Raw genomic sequence first — 20,236 nt, forward strand, 5'->3', positions numbered from 1 at the left:
CAACCACACCACTCAGCTTGGTGACGTCTGCAAACTTGCTGAGGGTGCACTCAATCCCACAGTCTATGTCACTGAGGAAGATATTAAACAGTACTGGTCCCAATACAGACCCCTGAGGGACACCACTTGTCACCGATCTCCATCTGGACATTTTGTTGTCCACCACTATCTTTTGGATGTGACCATCAACCAATTCCTCATCAGCTGTTGCTTTTGAAGAGGAGGTCTTTTTCTCTCTTAGGCACCTAGAATGTGAATCCTGCTGGGTTAGCAATTCTCATTTCTTTTCTTTTTTTTTTTTTTTTTTTCAGATTCTTTCAAAATGAGTATTGCGGGACTGTGCAAGGTTCTTCTAGTGCCTAGCACCTCACCTTCACCTCTTCCCTCTGTCCCAGATCACATGTACACATACGTGTGAGGAAGGGTTTTAGAGCAATGACTCTATTACTCTACTGCTAGCAATGTAACAGACAAATCTGTTGGAAATCAGTGCTGAAAGACTGGTATTCATTTTTACAAAGTTAGAGACTGTCTTGGAGTGAACAAAGATACCTCTTTTTTGTCCTTTCCTTACTCTAAAATCTGGAAACAGTCATCCCAGCATTATGAGAAGTCCCCAAATGGCCATGCAATCTGAATAGAGATAACACTCCTCCAGTGAATCCAGTGCTGGAAATATCTTCTCCCAACTTAAATACATTCTTCTGCCATGTCCTTTCACTGTGAAACTCCTGACATCATATTTGATACTGTTTTATCCCTTGAGTAGTAGTTAGCTTCAAAAATGGCAGGAGACCCTTGGTATTGCCTCCGGCTCTCTCTGTTTACAGGATCTGCACAAAACATATGGTAGATGGAGAAAGGAAGAGCTGTTAAAAGGATGAAAGCTGTTCGAGTAAATGTGGTTGTTAGGAGCCAGTGGAGTATCTGTCATTGACGAGAGCGAAATATTTTAGGATATTTGTACGTTATGGCACAAATTTTTTTAGAGAAGTTTTGTAAAAATATTTTTTTTGAAAAGTACACTGTCCAGGAAATTGCTTCTGTCATATCTCAGGGCACTAAAAATGTCAAAGTTTCTGCAAAGATCTGCACAGTGTTTAACTCCACTGCTGCTTCAAATCCAAAGAGAAGATTGTGTGCATCTTTTCCTCCTCGTCTATAGCATTTGGCCTAATAAAAGATCCTGACTCTCTCTACAGCATTCTCCTCATGTTTAGATGTTCAGGCAGTACGAGGGGCTATCTTATTTATCCAGGATAGGCAATCTTGAAGTATTCAAGTCCAAAATAATTACTGCTCTTTCCTCTTCTTTCCCCCACTAAGTGTCTTCCTTCCATGATGATTGCCCAGATTTGCTGGTGGGGCTGAGCTAAAAGCAGGAGACAGAGTGCTGGCAGGGGCTGTGCTATGCTGCGGAGGACGATACCACATCAGCTATGGAAGGTCATGCATCTCTCCATTCTCATTAATAAATACATAACTTGGCTCTTCAGCCTAGCCCTCCCCCACTGAGCTCTTCACATACATCTATAAACCACCCACTCACATGTATGCGTATAAACAAGCAAACAAATCATGCCACCTAAAAAACTAATTGAACAATTCCTCCTACAGCCTAGGAAGGAAAAGAGAAAGGAGGATGTTGGTTGTTTCTATTTCTGAAATACTGAAGAGCTACTTAACTACTATTGTGACAGAAAGATAACTAGCTTGATTAGACAGTAAGAAAAGAAGAGGGAAAGTGTGGAAGAGAGGGAGAGAGAGAGAGGAAGAAGGTTTGTCACATGGTTCTGTCAGCTTGATTAGTGGCTTTCTCCTGAATCCTCAGTGGAGTGGCCTCTGTGGGTCACTCTCATTAGACATAAAAATGGAAGAGCTGCAGGAGTCCACACTGAGCTTTACCTAGAAAGTTTGACGGCAGGGCCTCTGCTCAGGCTTGGAGGAACAACAGCAAGGTCAAGAGGTGACTGAGATGGAGATGACAGTGACAGCGGCACTGCTAACCAAGCGACCTGTGGAAAACCATTTGTTCAGCAGGGCACAAAAAACCTGGGTTTGTTCGTAGTGACAAACCAGTGGCCAAGACACCACAACAAGCAGATGCTGAGCAGACAATTTTCCAAATGAGCTGACTAACCCACAGGTGACATTTCCCTACAGGTCCTCAGAGACTTGCTGAAGTGCATCAAAGCTGATTCTAAGAAAGAAATCTGTCTTGCAACCAGCAAGCAGGGTTTTAAGGTCAGTGGCCTTGATAGAGCAGGGCAGTGTGAGGCCTACCAAATTTTCTCAAGCAGGAATGGCATCTAAATAGCATTCAAAATGATCAGGTTCCCTAATGTCAGGGTATTTGATGTCAGGGAGAAGGAAAAAAATCTGAAGCTGCCAAGGGAAGCTGAACTAGTCTCCCAGTCTGTTTTCTAGGGAATATTTTCCATGCAGCAGATGACCAGGTGGCTGTCAGGTATCTCAGGAAAGGCGTCAGGAAGCCCATGTGCTGTATTAGGCTTGCGGTTGCTACCCACAACTGCACTGGGTTTCTCACTGTAGAAAATGTCTTTAGGGATGCTTTCCTACCTCAGGGGTAGAGTAAGATTGGGCACTGCTTGTGAAACACTCTCTTATCCTCTAAAACAACACAGCGTGCTGGTGCTGTGAACAGCCTTACAGATGGGACTGTGGACACTTGGCATCTGTTTCAGGGGGCAAGAGGGGAAGAGGCACATGAGGGTATGTGGTGTGCGTGGGAAGTTTGCAGTGCATCTGCTCCCACTCTATCAATTCTGTGGATAGAAAGAGGCTGACATTAACACTCACTGTATGGATTTTGCAAGGTCTGTGGCGATATGTGCTTCCTGCAGTAGATTAGAGTCAATTCCTGTCTTGTCAAAAGTGGTTAGAAGTAGTCTAGTTTTGTCATGTGCTTGGCTTCAGGTATTTGTGTGGTAGCTGAAGGCTGCGCTGGCAGTGTCAGGAAACTTTAGGCTTCCAATGAGATTATAGCCTAACAAGGGCAAGAATACTGCTGGGCATGAGAGCTTCCCGTGACCTCTTCAGTGCTGCTGACAACACACACATGCTATCTACAGGTGTCATAGCCAGGGGTGCCACACTTCCACCCTCATACCCTTTGGGAGCAGTTCTTCAACCTCCAGGCTTTCACACTCCGAAGATGGGATCTGGTGTCTCTCCTATTCTTGCTGTCATCCCTCCACTCCAGTTGCCTGTGATGCCAGTTGGTCCTGGCTCAGCAGTCTTTCTGTTGGGCGCTGTGTGGCCCTGCTCTGATACAGGTAGCCAGGCGGTGTTCTCAAAGCAAGCTATTGTTAATCAGAGCAGTATCATAGGCCATAAAAGGAAAACATTTCTTTTAGTCCCTTCTGGTAGTAGGACAGCTGCTTTTGATTTTCCAGTACCTCAGTGGATCATTTTTTTTTGTGACTTTGGGCTCCACAAAGGTATTTCCCATGTCTCCAAGGTGATGCTCTTAAAGCCATATCGATGCTTTGGCCAGAATTCTTAGGCAAAATCCCCCTTATGACCTAAGAGTAGCATTTTCCCAGTGATTATAGCAAGTTTCTGCCTGTTACTTACCCTAGCTGTGTTTAGCCAAGGGTATTTAGTTAGAGCTAAGACAATACCTTTGAAGCTGGTTTACTGAGATTTTTTTAAAATGACTTTTTCCTCTGCAGTCTTTCATTAAAGCCTGCTCTATGGATGTAGTACAAATCCTTATAGCCCAACATGACCCTGCAAAAAATTCCCCTTTAAATACTGTTTAATATCACTGATCAACTCCAGGTCCTTCACTGCATTTCATTTCAATATTTGTTTCTGTTACAAGGTAATTTGGAGACTGGAAGTCAGAGTGAGGCTATGAAACTCACTTTTCTCACTCCCCCCCCCCCCCCCCCAAACTGTCAGCTAACTACCCTGGCTCCAAATCAGTGATGTGCAAGAGAAGTGCTCTGTGTTGCATCCTCTAATTCTTACTGTTACCACTCTCCATTGTGCAAAGAAGCTCGCAGAGGCAGACATTCATCTAATATTCCCATTAGAACAATCCTGCTAATACAAGTGATTTAAGCGTAGACTTTTGTTGTAGAAATAATAGCTTAAGTGGAGGTGGAACCTCCTCTATACATCTTTCTTTTTTTCTTTTGAAATCTCAGGGCCTACAGCATATAATATGTCACAGGAAATATTGGTGTAACTGCATATTGTAATTTGCTTGCAGCACATATCATGGAATATATCAATGAAGTGTTTGACAATGATAGCAATACAGAAATAATCTTTTTATGATCTAGCAGACATTTTTTTATCAAGCTGTTTAAGTCTCTTACTATTTGTTGGTGGTGTAATATCATAACAAGAAGCACTGTATAACTAATACTGAATCCAAAGTGAAAACATTGCTTATAACGTCTTCTCCCTTGTAAAACAGAGTCATACCAGAAAGGGCCTCTTTACCTGAGCACGCAGGCATTTGCGTGATCAAGGACTTCCCTCTGCGTGCTCACTTCTCTGCAAGCATTTGTGTAGATGAGAGTGACGGAGTCTACAAATGAAAATGTCAGGCAGAAAGTGTTTATGCAATTTTGAAAATAATGTAGATACTGTAGTTGAATCTGAGAGAGATAAGATTACACTGTATGTGTCTGTTTGTGTGTCTGTGTGTATGAGAGAAAGTGAGCGAGAGAGAGATTACATTGTGTTAGAAAAAGAAATGACAGTATGTATTAGAGAGAGATAAAATTGTGTTTTCAGGGCCTCTGTGTTAGAAAGATTTCATTGTGCAGGTGTGTGTGTAGCTGTGCTTTCTCTAAAGAGAAGATTTTTGTGTGTGTGTTTAGAGGGTGAGATTGTGGTGAATATGCATTTTAGGGATGCAATCTATTATAGTATGTATGCAGGTGTATGTATGCATATGAATGAGAGCCTACACTGTGTATGTTAAAAAGAAGGTGGTCATACTGTGTGTCCTCAGAGAAAGATAAAGTAAGAGCATATGTCTATTTCACAAAATGAAAATGTAAGTATAAAAATAACACAGCATGTATGTTTATATGTATGCATGTGTCTGTGTGTATGTTAGATAATCTGTAAACTCTGTTTCAATTTTATTTACAAAAGAAACCACTGTCAGTGTTTTAGAAACATTTTTCCAGAATTCTGGAATTTCGTAGAGCTTTTTTTATTTTTTCACTCAAAACACTTAGCCCTTTGAAAATTGCTATTAAAATATTTGTTGAAGAGGCAAAGCTATATCGAGAGAACTATGACTTATGAAATTCCCCCTGAAAAGAGTCAATTGGAATAAGTGTTCATTTCACTGATGAACAGCACTTGGAGCAAACAGAAAAACAAAAAATTATCAGAACTTGTATTTTGCCCAAAGCAAATTTTAATGACACTTGTTGGGTATTTAATGATAAATTCATTCAAAACAGTAAGTTACCAAAAAAATATCTTTCCCTTCAGGAAACATGAACATGTACTGGTGATTCAGAAGCTGGAATTTGTGATATAAACATGCATTTTTAGAAAGAATGCATTACATCCTTTTTCACAAGTAATTTGTGCATCTAAACTGCCTGCTAAAAGCACTCCTTTTTTATTCAGAAAATAGTCACCTGAATGGTGTCTTTTTTCTTCTGTGTTGAGGAAAGGTAACATTTTGGATATGCCAAAGTATGACAGCCGTATGATGGAGAATTAAGATACTCCTTTTTATGTGCTGAAGAGATAAAAAAGACTTCTACTGTCTTCTCCCTGACTCAGACCTCCCCTGCATCTTGACAGCAATGCCAATCCCTATATACCCATACTTAGCGCTCAGCACCAGGCATCCCTTGTCTTTACAGCTCTGCTGGGTTGCGATGGCACCTTCAGATGTGCCCACGCCGTGTTCCTCTTCCATGGACAAGGGCTGAGTCTGCCAGGCAGCGTGGTGCTGGGATACGCAAAGCAGAGGAGAAGCCACTTTCCATGGCCTTCAGTTTAGTCACTCTAGCTATTGTCACCGTACGTAGGACCAAAGTTGAAGTGGGCCACTGGCTGCTGCTTAAAATGTTTTAATCTGACCTTGGCTTCATCGCTTAGGTGATTTGGGCTGCTTGTGCTCCTACAGTTTTGTATTGCTGCATACATGTGAGAGGTGGTCTCCCTGTCCTCTCCTGCTTCCAGTCCCCGAGGTGGCTGGATACTCCAGATTACCTCATGCAGTAAGCAGTGGAGAACTGGATGGTCAGGACTTGCTGATCCGAACGCAGCACCTGCACGTAGGCTGGCGTTCTCCACAACCGTGATTCATATGCCCATCACTTCCATGTCATGGCAACCTTAGGAAAAGCTGTCGGACTGCCAGGACCGTCACCACACAGGTTTGGAGAAAAGCACGTGGCATCCTCCTTCACACCTGCTTCCAGCAAGGGGAAGAAAATCTGCCTCCAAGTGAGACTTCCCAGTCCTGCAAAGGCATGTGCAAGGGGCAAGGAGATGGTGGTAGGGGGCACAAAGTGATATTCATGTTTGGCCAGCACTGGTTCTCCTCTACCTGGGATAGAGTCCAAACACTACTGCTGGCAGCTTTTTGCTAGCAACAGCCATAAATCATTAATTCCTTGGGTATTCAGCCTGGATGAACTCCTTTGGTATTAATGGGGATCCCTCAATGCCATTCTATAAGGCCCTCATTGTGATTCCGCAATAGTTAACTTCTAAGTTTGTCTTTTTAGCCTACAGCCATCTCACCTCTAGCTGCAAGCTTGATGACAGGCTCGGGGCGTGAAGAAGGGTGAGACTGTGAATACTGAAGAGAAGAAAGTGAAGACGGAGGTCTTTCATCTGTATCACCATTAACGCAAATGCAAGCCATACAGCTAGTCGTGCAGGATAGCCACTAAACATCTGCGCCATGTCGTGCTGTTGTACGATGAAACCTTCCCTGTCTCCCATGCTCAACATGATATGCAGACATTTACTAAACAGTTAATTTTCTCTGTGCTTGTTCCCCAAGATAGCTAGTTTGTCCAGTTCTGGACCACTCTGGTTTCAGTGCTGGTGGAATCTGGCTCTGCTCTGCTTTCACAACACCTGTCCTGGTGGACATGTCTCTCTGCACAGAAACGCCCAATAAATCCTCCACTTTGTAGCAAGTGCATCTCCTGGTTCTCTTGTGTGCTCTTGCGTTTCTGTGCACTGCCAGGCTTGCCAACTCTCAGCATCTACTTGTGATTCTCATATTTGCTGCTTTTCTGCAAAGCCACAGCGCCTAGAGTCAGGTGGTTGCATGAAAATGTTGGCTGTCATTTAAAAAGGGATGCAACTTTGTAGCTTTTCTGGTTGTGGAGAAAGCTTGTAAATATAGCGCTATAATGGATCAAAAGAAACAAAATGAAATCTTTTTCTTATTAAATTGCTTGATTTCTAAGTCAACTTAATGATTTTTGAGGGGTGTACATCTCAGGTTTTTGACTAGTGTGGATTTAGATATACCTTTATATACACATGTGCCTTCTCAGCAGTATATATAAAAATACACATGTATTTGTGTACACCCACACCTGCCAGCTGCACATATCCTCTTCTCACAGAAAGCTACACTCCCACTCTGCCTTTCTTCCACACATTTCCCTTTCTGCAACTTCTGTCCACCACATTTCTCTGAGTTATGGAATCTCCACTGTTGCTTGTACTGAGTAACCTTCTCCCCCGCTCTCCCTCCCTCCTCTCCTTCACTCCAGGAAAGCTCTTTCCGATTCTCTTTTCACTGATGTCTGGCATTCGTACCTCTGTAGACAGAGAATGGCAGGAAGACAGTGACGTGAGCAGACAGAATAACTGGGGAATAAAAAGGAGTTGGTTGAGAATCTGTAATTAGAAGAGCAATTTCCATTTCCTTCTCAGGCACTTTCAAAATCCCTTTCAGGGGTTTCTTGACTGTCTCAAAATTGAATGTCATTGAGATTTTTTTCTTCTTTTTTTTTTTTTTTTTTTTTTTTTTTTTTTTGCATCTTCTTGTTTCCTTGGCAACAAGTTGGTGATGCAGGAGCTAGAAATGTGCTGTGTCTCCGTGGAGATGTTGGCGTGGGTGTGCCATGGTGACATCCACGATGGACGCACAGCTCTACCAATCCTACCGCACCCTTTGCAATAAGCACAATAGGCCCAACCTCGGAGGTGACGCTTTTATTTTTAGCTTCATAGGTGTTAATCTGCTCTCTTTTCATTGCACATACAACATGACGATGGGTCGTAAGATCCAGATGCTTCATTAGTTACATCAGCACAAATTGACTGACTTGAGGAGGGATTTTAGGGCCAAATTTTCAGGTTTGTATTCAGGAACTTCTTAATTTAGAAGAAAGTACACTCCTATCTTGGAGGGGCACCCATTGCAATGACTTAAGTCTTTCCCTTTAGAGAAGAAAGAGTTACCAGTCATTAATGAATAAGACTGTGAATCAGAGCTCCTATGTTTCATTTTGTTCTAAATGAAGTCGTTTCTCTCTTTCATACCTCAAGGGCTGCTCATTTGGAATGCAAAGAACCTGCTATCACTCTTGGCCTAGGGCATGGGAGATTAAATTTTATTGAGATGTTTAACTGGGAGGTTCAAGCCGACATACTTGTATACTCCCATAAAACAAAACTGTCTCCTCCAAAGAGTCTGTTGCTCAGATTGCTTAGCCCTTGTTTGGGTCTGCCCAACAGTACACAGGTAGCCTACAGAACTGTTCATAAAGCAATAGTATGTAAATTTGGGAGACATCTGAGACTAGACCTCCTCGAATGACTCAGTATAATGATCTCTCTCCCTCTTGTCCGTCACACTCAATATCTTTACAATATTTGTTCTGATTGTGCATACAGCCTGTTCAACCTTCGTATTCTGTATTTTGCATTCATCAATGTTCTGGCTGCAAGACAGGACCCAAAGTCTTCTTTGACACATCTCTTGATACATACAATACCAGAGTAAGTGCTAGCTACAGTCTCATCAAATATCCAGAGGCCCTACTGCTTTTTTTGTTTCCTAGAAGACTTTATGACATCACACAGAAACTGTGATGTCAACAAGGAACCCTCTGGGTAGGCTTTTTGAGAGGTTGCTAAGGATCTTCTTACTGCCAATTGACTGTAACTTCATCCCAATGGGATTTGCAATAGGGCTCATCCATGCAGCAATAAAGCCAAGTATCAAATTCTTCTTGCCAGAAAGACCAATTAAAGGATTAAATGTGAAAAGCTGAAACCCATAACATCCATGGTGACAGGGTTTTCCTTTCTTTTTTAGACTGTAATCATCTTTGCAGCATATTGTTCTGGGATCAACACCCTTGGGGATACATTAGTACGGCGATTGATGGAAAGAAGCTGGAGAGGGAAACCAAAGTAAACCCAGCCAAGGGAAGATAAGCTTCTCTTCCAGCCATGCTGGCAGATTGCTTTTGCCTTCTTTCCTACACTTCTTCAGCGATTCAGGCACAGACTGAGTTTATTCAGCTTCCAAGATGGCAAGGTGCTTGTTCAAAAGGTGTTTTATTGTGTGAAGCCAGAGGAAACACGAGGAACAATCAGACACCAGAGGCACATTAAGAAGATGTGTCATTGACACATTATGTCAATGAGAAGGAGTGAATCCAGGTTCTGTTTTTAGGGACATTATGTTCCAAGACAGGCACATAAATCTGACTCAAATGCCTTGCTTGTTGGATCTGAATCCAGAGTTTATTCCTGACTGCCACTGGAATCCAGGTCAGATTTTTCTTTTTATTTGCACTTGTATTAACAGATGAAAGGAGCTGACACGTCTGCCTGGCTCCAGCAGTATGCTCAGCATTGTATCTAATGTTGTCTAAAGGAGGTCTCCTGCCTCAAGGAACTGAAAGCACTAGGTGTGATTTGATAAGATGCAGAACACCATACAAGAGACACTTCTACTAACTTTGGTGGGGAAAAAGGCTCCATGTTTACTGGGGGTGGAAGTGACACAGCAGTGCCCACAGCTTAAAACCTATTATGTGACAAATTACCCAGAATCAACAGTAAACATCGGGGAAGCTGTTGTTGGAAGACTCGGTAGAGGGACCATGTCTAAAATCATGTGACAAAAACTAAATAAAGAGTAAGATGAGCTCAAAGACTTAGGCAAAACTATTCTATGGGGTTTTTTTCTTTTTTCTTTTTTTTTTTTTTTTTTTTTCCCAAGATGCACTAAAAGAAGATATCTGCTCTCTTAAAAAAAATTTAATAAAAACATTGCAGCGTTTATGTTTCCAGCCCAAGAATTGTTACGGATTTTATACAAAGGTCAAAATTTTCCCTCTTCTTTCTCTCCCTCTTCCCCATCTCCTGTCTCTGGAGCTGTGCGAATGAACCCTACAATTATCAGGAACACTACAAGGAAGATCCTGCCAGATCCGGTTCTTCTCCATTTTGGGTAGTTACAGAGAAATCCCAGAGCAGCTTTCCTGATACCCAACATCAATAGATCTCCCCATGTCATTTGAAAAGCAGGTACAACATGAAATAAAGTTCAGTCCAGGTTCTTCTGGCACCTTCTTCTGCTGTCTACTTCTTGCATTTGTTAGCACCCCTTTGTGCTAGGTGCTGTATACACAGAATACATGAGACACCTCACCCTATCTCTTGACCCCAGGAGATTAGACAAGCATACACGGAGTATGTGATTGCTTTTGATTTCTTTTCCCTTCCCCTCCTTCCCCTGACTGAGATTCAGCAGCTTCTGCAATATGACAAGTTCCTGTCAGCTGTCAGGGCACTAAAATAAACCTTTATCTTCTCTCCACAACCCTGAATGATGAGGCTGGCAATAGGTGCACTGCAGCCAGGCAGCCATTTCTGCCATGTGCCCTTTCAACCTCACTGCATGCTAACACAGCAATCTGTAGCCTGGCAGATTTGCTGTTTTTCCTTGCAAGACCTACAAAAGGGGGCAACCTTGATTCCTATCTCTTCCTACTGCAGTATCCTATTATGCTGGGTTATATCATTAATTCTTCTGCCTTCTTCCTCCGACGTTGGGTGAGAGAGCCAGAATACCAGTCCAATGCTAGAGAATGAAAATCCCACTAATTCTCTTAAATTAGATTTGGATTCAAAAATGGCCTTGGGGCACACATCATAAATTGAGTTGAGACCATGCACCATGCAGTTGGAGGGGAAAAAAAAACCCTATCTTCCTTTAGGGAGAGAAGACATTACATTTTCACACTTCAAGCATGCACACTGTTGCCAACTAATCCTTCTTATTCCACAAGGCTAATTTCAAAATAGCATTTATATGGCATGGTTTTCTGGGGAGGACACTGATGAATCAGTTAGTTGCCCTTTATAATAAGCCTTGCACAACTGCTTCCTAGGCTGCTCTTTTCTACTGCCTTGTCTTCCAGTCATCTCTGTGCCACATACTCCTACTTCAAAGGGCACCTGTTGAATAACCATGCAGCAAAGTTACTGAGCAGGGGCAATAAATAAGGTGAAGAACAAATACATGGTACAGTTCAAGCCACTATTTTTCTATGGTCTTGCTGTAGGGACATGGGGATTCTGCTGAATGACTGTGCTGATGCTTGAATGAGGAATGATAAGCCTGTAATTTACTTGCATGGCTATGTGACTGCTTCCTGCTGAGTAGGAAAGCCTAGAAAAGTGGTGTTAGCCCTAACACTGCTGCAGCAAAAAGCAGTTCTTTGGCACCACAGGCATCACGCACATCACTGGCTAAATAACCCCTACACCACAGCATTCTGTTAAATATTGCTGACCAACAACAGTTGGGAAGTTCAGAAACTGCAGAAGTAATATGTTTACAGCCAGCTGCTGTAGGAGTAGCTTCTGATGGGTCTGAAATGCTGTATTCATTGATTTGGACACCCACCTGTGGCGAGCTATGTGAAAAGTGCACTACACTATTAAAGAAACCTACCCAATATGCTGGTGGTTCTGCTGGCTCAGAATGTCAGTCTGTCCCTGTCATGAGGAGACTTCAACTCACTACCTCATCCCACCCATTCTTGACAAAGAGGCGGTAGCCACAAAGATAGCTCAATCTCCAGGAGTTTCATGAATATTGTCTCTGGGTAGAGGAAAGATTCAAATTAGCGAGGGAGAGTCAGGGAAACTCAGGCATTACTCAGTCTGTGGCAGCTTGATAATGACTGTTCTTGGGTAGACCAAAGGTCCATCTAGTCTATTCAGGAGCCAAAACCAGGGACGGAGAGCATCAACAAAAGAAACAGCAAAGATGCTTCCACCAGACACTCTTCCAGCCTCTAATGGTTTGCAGCTCTGATACTTTCTGAGGCAGACAGTGTCTGACTAATCTGTAGACACTTAGTTCTGAAAGTCACGTCAAGTTCTGTTTCTTCCCTTACAGCTAGGTCAGAAAAAGTTATTAGGGGCTACGGGAGTCAAATGGGGGGACCATGTAGGTTCAAGGAGATGGCTGTGTTAGGGAGAGTTTACAGAAAATATGGTAGAGAGGAAATTTTAAGAACATGAGGTAGATTTGGGGATATTGTGTGCTATGGTGTCATAGAATAAGAAAAAGAGTTTTGCCTCATGTGACTTCAAAAGGATCAGATTTGAGACATTTCAAAAAGTGTTTTCATCACATACAGTCATGTTAATTACCTTAACCATGGATATGTTCAGCAGTGACTAATAATAAAGATGAACTAATATGTATTTCAAAGGGACTTAAAGAAAGATGGGTGAGGATCTTTTTTTCTTCTTTAGAAATGTGGTAATTGAGAAAATGAAGTAAATTTATCAAGGTCCCAAAGCATATTAGGAACAGTAAAGATCTCACTGTAGTGAAAAACAGATATGGAACTATTTGAAATTATAAAATAAAGGAGTGAGTGCTTTTTAAACACTGCAGCAAATGTATATAGCTTTTAAATAATATGAACTCTAGGCCGAGCCTGAGAAGAATATATAATGTTGTCAGGGCATAAGTGTATATACATTGAGAAAGGGTTGTCTGTTGCTCAGCTTTATACATCTCCTTGTTAAAGGACTGTTTCCTAAAGTCTGTAAAAATGTCCATTTGTTTCAGGAGGTGGTGTTGCTTTACTTCAAACTTTACTTAAGAGCAATTGAACACCAGGACCAGAAGAAAGCAACAGAACCTATCAAGTCCCTGACTGGGTGGTGAAGGAGAGAAAGAAATGTGCTCAAAGTCAAATATAATATAAGTGGTTGAGGTTCAATAGGATGTTGCAAAGAAATTTGAAAGACTGAAAGGAAGTGGTTCTGCATCCAAATTTGAAAAAGGACTTGTAAACTAATGTTTAACAAGGCACCTTTTTGGTAGTCTGAGGAATCCTAGCTTTGATCCTTCTATAGATTTAACCCCTAGGAAGAAAGAATAAAGATCTTAGAAAGACAGAATTCACAGCAGAACCAATAATTTACCAGTGAATCAGAAAAAAAAAATAAAAAAACCCACCAAAATATGAGATCATGATTAGAATGCTTGAATAGATTTTACAAAAACACAAGATTTCACTGGGTATAATGAAAGAATTTAAAATCTTCAGTAAAGTTATTAAGCAAGGGTAATTGTGCTTTTGTGGTTCAAAAAGCAGTGTGACTACAGAGTATAATTTCTGTTCCACTTAATAACATTGCAGGAGAGGGCAGGAAGATTTACCATCTCTTACGCCTTTTAATAATGTCTTTGTTAAAACTATTGTGAAATTCTGAGGATTAGATGAAATGATATGTCCAGCACAAACAGCTTTGATATGTAGATGACCTCACTGCTACACGAGAGACAGAAAGTATTGTACAATAGAAAGTTGGAGGAAGTGACAGTAAGATAAGATTTAAGATCAGTTTTCAGATCAATGAGGGTAAAACAAATGCTTCCTAAATTTTTTGTGTGCAGAGGAATAGAGCTCTACTCTAATGCTGAGCATGACTTAAGTTTTCAAAGTACAAAATCATCCTCTAATTTTCCTGGGATGTGACACCTCTGTACTTACACAGAAGGGACCTGTAGATGTCCTGGGAAATAGTAAGACAAATTTCGGGCCAGCAAGGTTGGTCTGTGTGTGAAGAAGGTCTAATAAGAGCCTGCAGGAGTTTGACGAGGTGGTAAAAAGACAGATGCAGCAAAATCCCATTTTCAGCGGGCACAGTATGATCAAAACTAAGTCAGACACAGTAGCTCAGCATCCCTTGGGAGACCATTTTGACTTCCTGGATGACTAAACATACACAGGAGGCAGTATTCACCAAAGATCTAAGAATTAATAGCCTTCACTGGCTTCCAAGCAATGATACTAAATGAGCACTGTGTTTCAGCAACTTTCCTCTCCCTGTTGGGCTCAGTTTTAGCCTATTAATTCCCAGTGGTTGCACGAAATGCTGGAAGACCTTGAGGGTGTCACAGTGCCTCAAGCCATGGCTTGGTAACTATTCAATGTTGGTGGCTAACAGCTAAGCAGGGGGTGGGTCTGGTGTGTACTGTGTAATATGGAGATTACCTGACACTGTCAAGCTGTTACCTCTTTGTGCTTGGTGTTGCCTGAGGAATCTGTTTTCTTTACTCTGATCTTTTTTTTTTTTTTTTTTTTTTTTTGGCTTTTATCCTTAAGAAGGAAATTAATGACATTTAAAGTTTTAGGCAGGACTTGGGACTGTTCTGGAACAGAAGGGCCATTCCAGTCTTATCTTTGTACTGTGACTAACTTTGAAAAGCTGGACATATATAGTTTGCTTTTCTAACATTACAAAGACTAATCTTCATTTTAGAAAGTACCCAAGGAAATAGCATGCAAAAAGCTATGCTGAGAGAACACAGATCCCAGATTTGAAAAGGACTCTAAAATGAGGAAGCTTGGAATTACAGATCCTGAAGCAGCTGAAATTGTATTCTCTTGTATCTTTTCTTAACAATAGAACCTTTCAATATATGATCATACGATACAGATAAGATTGTCAAACTCTCCATCATTTACTATGGAACATTGTTCATACTTGAGCTTAGCTTTCATAACAAACAGAGAATGAACTTCTTTTTCCTCCTCTCTGGCTGAATAAATTAGGGTAACAAGGAAGAATTACCCTTCACGTTTTATAGCATACAATATTAAAATAAATTTTAATTTGACTCCACTGAGATGAACACACAGAAGAAGATCACCAACATCAGCATACTTGTCTTATCTGATGTAGGCAGTAAAGGAATGCCTTTTTCCTCCTTTCTCCCTTGAGCTGAAGGAGACCTTTTCACCTCCACTGAGCACTGCATCTTCTGTGCCATAACCTGAGTAGGCATAGAGCTCCCTGTGCGCTTGGCTTGCGCTCCTTGTCACCTCCTTTCCTGCTTCCCACTGCCTTCTTCAGGCCAGGAAACTCTCTCCGGCCTCTCCTTGTGTCAGATTGTGCCTCATCTGCTGGATAGCGGGTGGGGGTGGCAACTACACCAGGAGGATCGGACAAGCTGGGTGAATTGTGCGTGCAGGTTGTAGGGCAAAGAAAGGGGTGCAGCAGGCGTGAAACAGGGCTGGCTTGTCTAGCGTGTCGCCGTGCCAGGCATGCATGGTATATGCCACTTGTGTTGTATAATACAGTTCTGTCAGGTAGTGAGCGGGGCTGTATAACCGCCTGGAGAGAGTAGGCTGACCCTCTCCAGAAAGCTTCTTTTTCTCCTTGCCACCAGAATCACTCGGGGAAGGAGCTAATCCCACAGATTCACACAGTAAAAAAATTCACTGTTATGCTTGGAGCAGCTTCTAAACCTCCAGAAAAAACATGCTCCAGAAACACAGCTCTGTATCCTGTGGAGCTGAGCTAAAACAGGGCCTTTCGCTGCAATGCAATTTCCATGCGCGGGGCAGCAGGTTTGGATTCCCGCCTGTACAGTCCTGGACTCTTAATAAAATTCCATCTGTGTTTCCTGCCCTCCGGGGTGAATTCCTTTAGCTAACAGTGGGGTCTTGGAAAAGAAATAATAATTGCTGTACCAGGGCACTATTATGAAGGCTGGGCATGGTGTGGCTCTGGCAATGTAGGATAACACTTTTTTAATGCGCACACCCATCAAAGCACAGCTCAGTTGCTGCTGGAGTGAGGTGATGACAATCAGAGCTATGGGAATCTTAACTATGAATTTCCATTCTTCAGTATTGATGATTTTATGAACCAAATAGAGCACATTTTAGCTTGTAAGAGTATCTGAGTCCCTAACTGCAATTCACATAGGTTTGATACTGGATTGCATCAAAGTCACTACGGGTCCATTTCCTACTTCTGACAGGATTCTACTGAAAGGGAACTGTAACAAGATTTTGGCCATGGTGAGACTAAACTACAGACCTGTTGTCTGCCCAAGAACTGTGCCCTGCATTTTCGACTGGGGAGCTTTCCCACTTTAATTGGATGCACTACGTTTTGTGTTGAGGATCCCACTTGAAGGGAACAACCCTCTGCATGTGCCATGCCTGCCTGACAGACTGAGGGATATGGACTTTCCTCTCAGTGTATATCTTGTGGCTAATCTAAATGAAGCCCAGGCAAGGAGAGAGATGGTTTTTGGAGCCTTAAGGCAGGTGGATGTTTGCAGTTTTTCTGCACATTTAATTCCTCGCAGGTCTTTGATGTTCTAACTCCTCCATGTACAGCTCTGGATAAGTGAAAGGGTTCTGTCAGCTCACTCCACCACCTCACACTTCTCCAACCGAATGCTCCTCCTACGTCCTTTAACCATCTCTGTGGTTTGTGGAGTCTGCTGCTGCAATCCTGACCAGTGCATGACCTGGTCATCATATGCCTGTGAGTGAAGTAAGGCGAGGGTTAGAAATTCTTAATGCCCTTTCCTGAAAGGCTGAAGGTTAGGGCAGATCTGATCTGTTGGGTGCTTTTCATCCCTGGAAACTTCACCCCATAGCTGACGCTGCAGAGCCAAGGAAGGGCATAAGAAGGTCGTCTTCAGCTTTTTTTCCTCTCCTCCATTTCATGTCTGGGCCCAGGGTACCCCATGTATCTTTCCACGTGCAGACTGCTTCAGGCTAACTCAGCTGTTTTACTGGAGAGAAGGAAGAGTCGGATCAGCTGAGGGGACCGGAAAGAAGGAGAATGAACCTGTCCCTGCCCACCCGCCTTCCCAGTGCTGGAGCAGCCAGGTCAACATCCCTGCTCTGGCTTGAATGAGAGGTGTTGCAGGCAGCTGTGGAGCAGGGCCAGGTGGCCCACGGAAGGCTCAGGAAATTCTGACTCACACCACAATACTAGCACATCATCGTACTGGTATCATTGGGAAGCTCCCACATTCAGCATTGCAGTGTTAGGGGAATGGCAATGTATCACTGAAGAAGCCAGGAGGGGAGTGAAATAGCACTGTGGTGGACGACTCTTCTCCAATCATGCCCTGAAGTTAGTGTGGAGGACTCACATTTTGGCATTTGCCTCCATCCCAGACCCATCCCGCCCCACAGCATGGAGCAGCATAGACATCCCCACCATGGCACTGTATGGTGGTGGGCCTGGATGCCGACAGCAACTTGTCATGGCACTGTAGGACACAGAGTAAATGATGGAGCCAGCCGGAGAAGCAGAATAAATTGGCCCATGCTGAGCTCCTGGTTGCCACTGATTCTCATTCAAAGTTTGTTTTGCTGAGGCTGTGCTACAGAGGAAGGGACTGCTGTGTATACTCAACAGCACATATTGAAGGGTCCCTGGAGAAGAAAGAAGGGGCTTCCTGGGTCACCCTGTCTCATATTTGGTTTGGCTTGTAAAGTATCATATTCCCCCATGGCTGAGTATAACTACACTGAGAATAATAGCTGATAGGTTGACTGCTTTCTGTGATGGCATTTTTCTTTTTGACAGACAAGCAGATGAGATTTCATTTTATTGAAGAGTTATGGTCTTCAGCACTAAGCTGTGCTGAGATTTAACTGTTGTGTTCGCATTTTTGATAATTCTGAAGCTCAATAATAATTAGCATTGACCTGGGGGTTGTAAAGACCATTCTTTGTGCATGTTAAAAGTATTTCTACCCTTGCTCCTACTCAGATATTCCAGTTTGTATACACCACACAATTTACAGAAAAGACATTTTTTCTAAGAATGATGAAAACAGGGAAATTATTGAGGCCATTTCTTATGATGTTTCCTATTGTAAAGCCAGGTGTCTTCAGTTCAGTGAGCCCAGCTGTGCAGGCATGGGTAGAGAAATGGAAATCACAGGGAATAAATGCAGAGCACCTGTGCATATCTCTTTGACTCACACGATGGCAACAGGTGATAATGCCACGTGTGTTCAGTGTCATGGTGGAAGAGCAACCGAGCAGTCATTAAAGGCACTGAATGAATTAGAGCATTCCTGGACTGGTATTTTCTGAAGCCTTCTTTGCAAGAGTAAGTGACATTGTGACTTGAAAATCATGGGATTAAAGCAACTTATTTCAGCCTGTGGCATATAGTCTTAGGTTGAAATAAACTAGGCTCTCCTTTGCTATTATTAATAATTCAGGATTAACGGAAATCCAAGGTAAATTAACATAAGTGATCCTTATACTGAAAAATGGATACTCCTCCAAAGAGATTCATGACTCTAAATCATTCAGAAAAGGAGTTTGGTCGTAGTGTTGCACTGCACTATTTTGTGTCACTAAGCCATGGATGACTGAAAGTGAGGCCGAATGAGACCAGAGCTGCAAAGCTACTGAGGAGTCTAAAAATGCAAGTGGGCCAACAGTGGGATTTTCAGGAATTCCTATTCAAATGAAGATCCTAAAAAATCTTTATAAAATTGGCTTTTTTCCCTTCAGCATGAAAGTTGGCTAACAAAAGGCGAGGCTACCACTATATGTGGAACATATGAATAAAGAGAAAACCCAGTCTATCTCCCAATGAAAGCAAGTCGCTCACTTCAGTGCTGTTTTTACTGAAGCTTTAAATATCCCTAGTAACGGGACTTTCACAGTACTTCTCTCGAAGAGCCGCCTCTTCAGTTTAGCATGCTTACCACCGGGACAGCTCTTACAGGCAAACTATCTTCTTTCTTCTGGCCAGGGAATCAGCCTGATTACAGTCCCAGAAGCAGGTTGAAACTAGGTGGTGCTTCAAAGCAAAACTGAACCTAAGCTGTTATTGTTGAACTTAAATTAGCAGCTGCACTGAAGATTCGTTTTCCTTGAACCAGTATGGACCTTGATCTGCTGGGCTAAGTTCAAGCACTGCTAAACCTTGCAGCAGAACTGAACAGGGAAAAAGCACTGGTTTGTATTTCTCAGTCCACCCACCCTATGTTGTAACAACCACCAATATGTCTTGTTATTTTGAAATGATCTGAACCCTTTTAAATGGATTAATGGCTTTGAATTAAAGGAGTCATCCTAATAATTACTTTATATGAACCATACCTTCCTTCACAGCGAAGGAACATGCAACATACACCAAAGAGTGGGTTATATATCACTCCAAATGATTCCTTTCCCTTCTTGAGGCTCGTGGCTTTTGAAAATATCACACTCTTCCACCTCCTTATCTATCATTTAGTCAAGTTTCACAGATGAAGCTTTTAAAATCTGTTCATCCTCTCCTTCCAGCCCCCTTTCATAGCCCCCCATTCATGTTATTCTTTGGAACTGCTCTTCCTTTTATTTATGTAGATTCAAAAGCCAAGGTCAAAGGGGCCTTTCAGGGCATGTCTACACGGTGCGGTGCAGTGTTATCCAGAAACTCTGAAGGAGTGCTGAATGAGCCAGTGTTGGCAGTGCAGGGCAGAGACAAAAGTGTCATTTGGATGAAAGCATCCCATCTTGACTTGGTGACTTCAAGAAATGGAGATTCACCTCCTCTTCTTCCCTTGAGTTTTGCTTCTGATGTTCATTAACTCCCTGGATGAAGTCTGTGCCTTTAATTCCCTCTCATTCCCTTTGGCCTTTTCATAGCTGTGGACTTGTCCTTTTTTCCTTCTCCATTACCAGATAATTTTACCTTACAGGTTGAAGTGATAACACAGCCAAATGGCAGGGCAAGGGATGCCAAGATATGATTTTCAGAACTGTATAATTGGCTAAAGAATTTAAAGTCCAATTTATAATATACTTAAAGGGTCCTGATTTGAAAGAAAAAGGTGTTAGGAGCTGACATGCCCTGAAAATTCAGATCTCGGCTTATGGGTCTCGTGTAGGAAGATTAATTCAGAGGAAACTCAGAAGTGACTCTGCAGTGGACTGGC

Source organism: Tyto alba, unplaced genomic scaffold (assembly GCF_018691265.1).
Source record: "Tyto alba isolate M040663 unplaced genomic scaffold, T.alba_DEE_v4.0 Super-Scaffold_14, whole genome shotgun sequence".
In the NCBI taxonomy this organism is placed as follows: domain Eukaryota; kingdom Metazoa; phylum Chordata; class Aves; order Strigiformes; family Tytonidae; genus Tyto; species Tyto alba.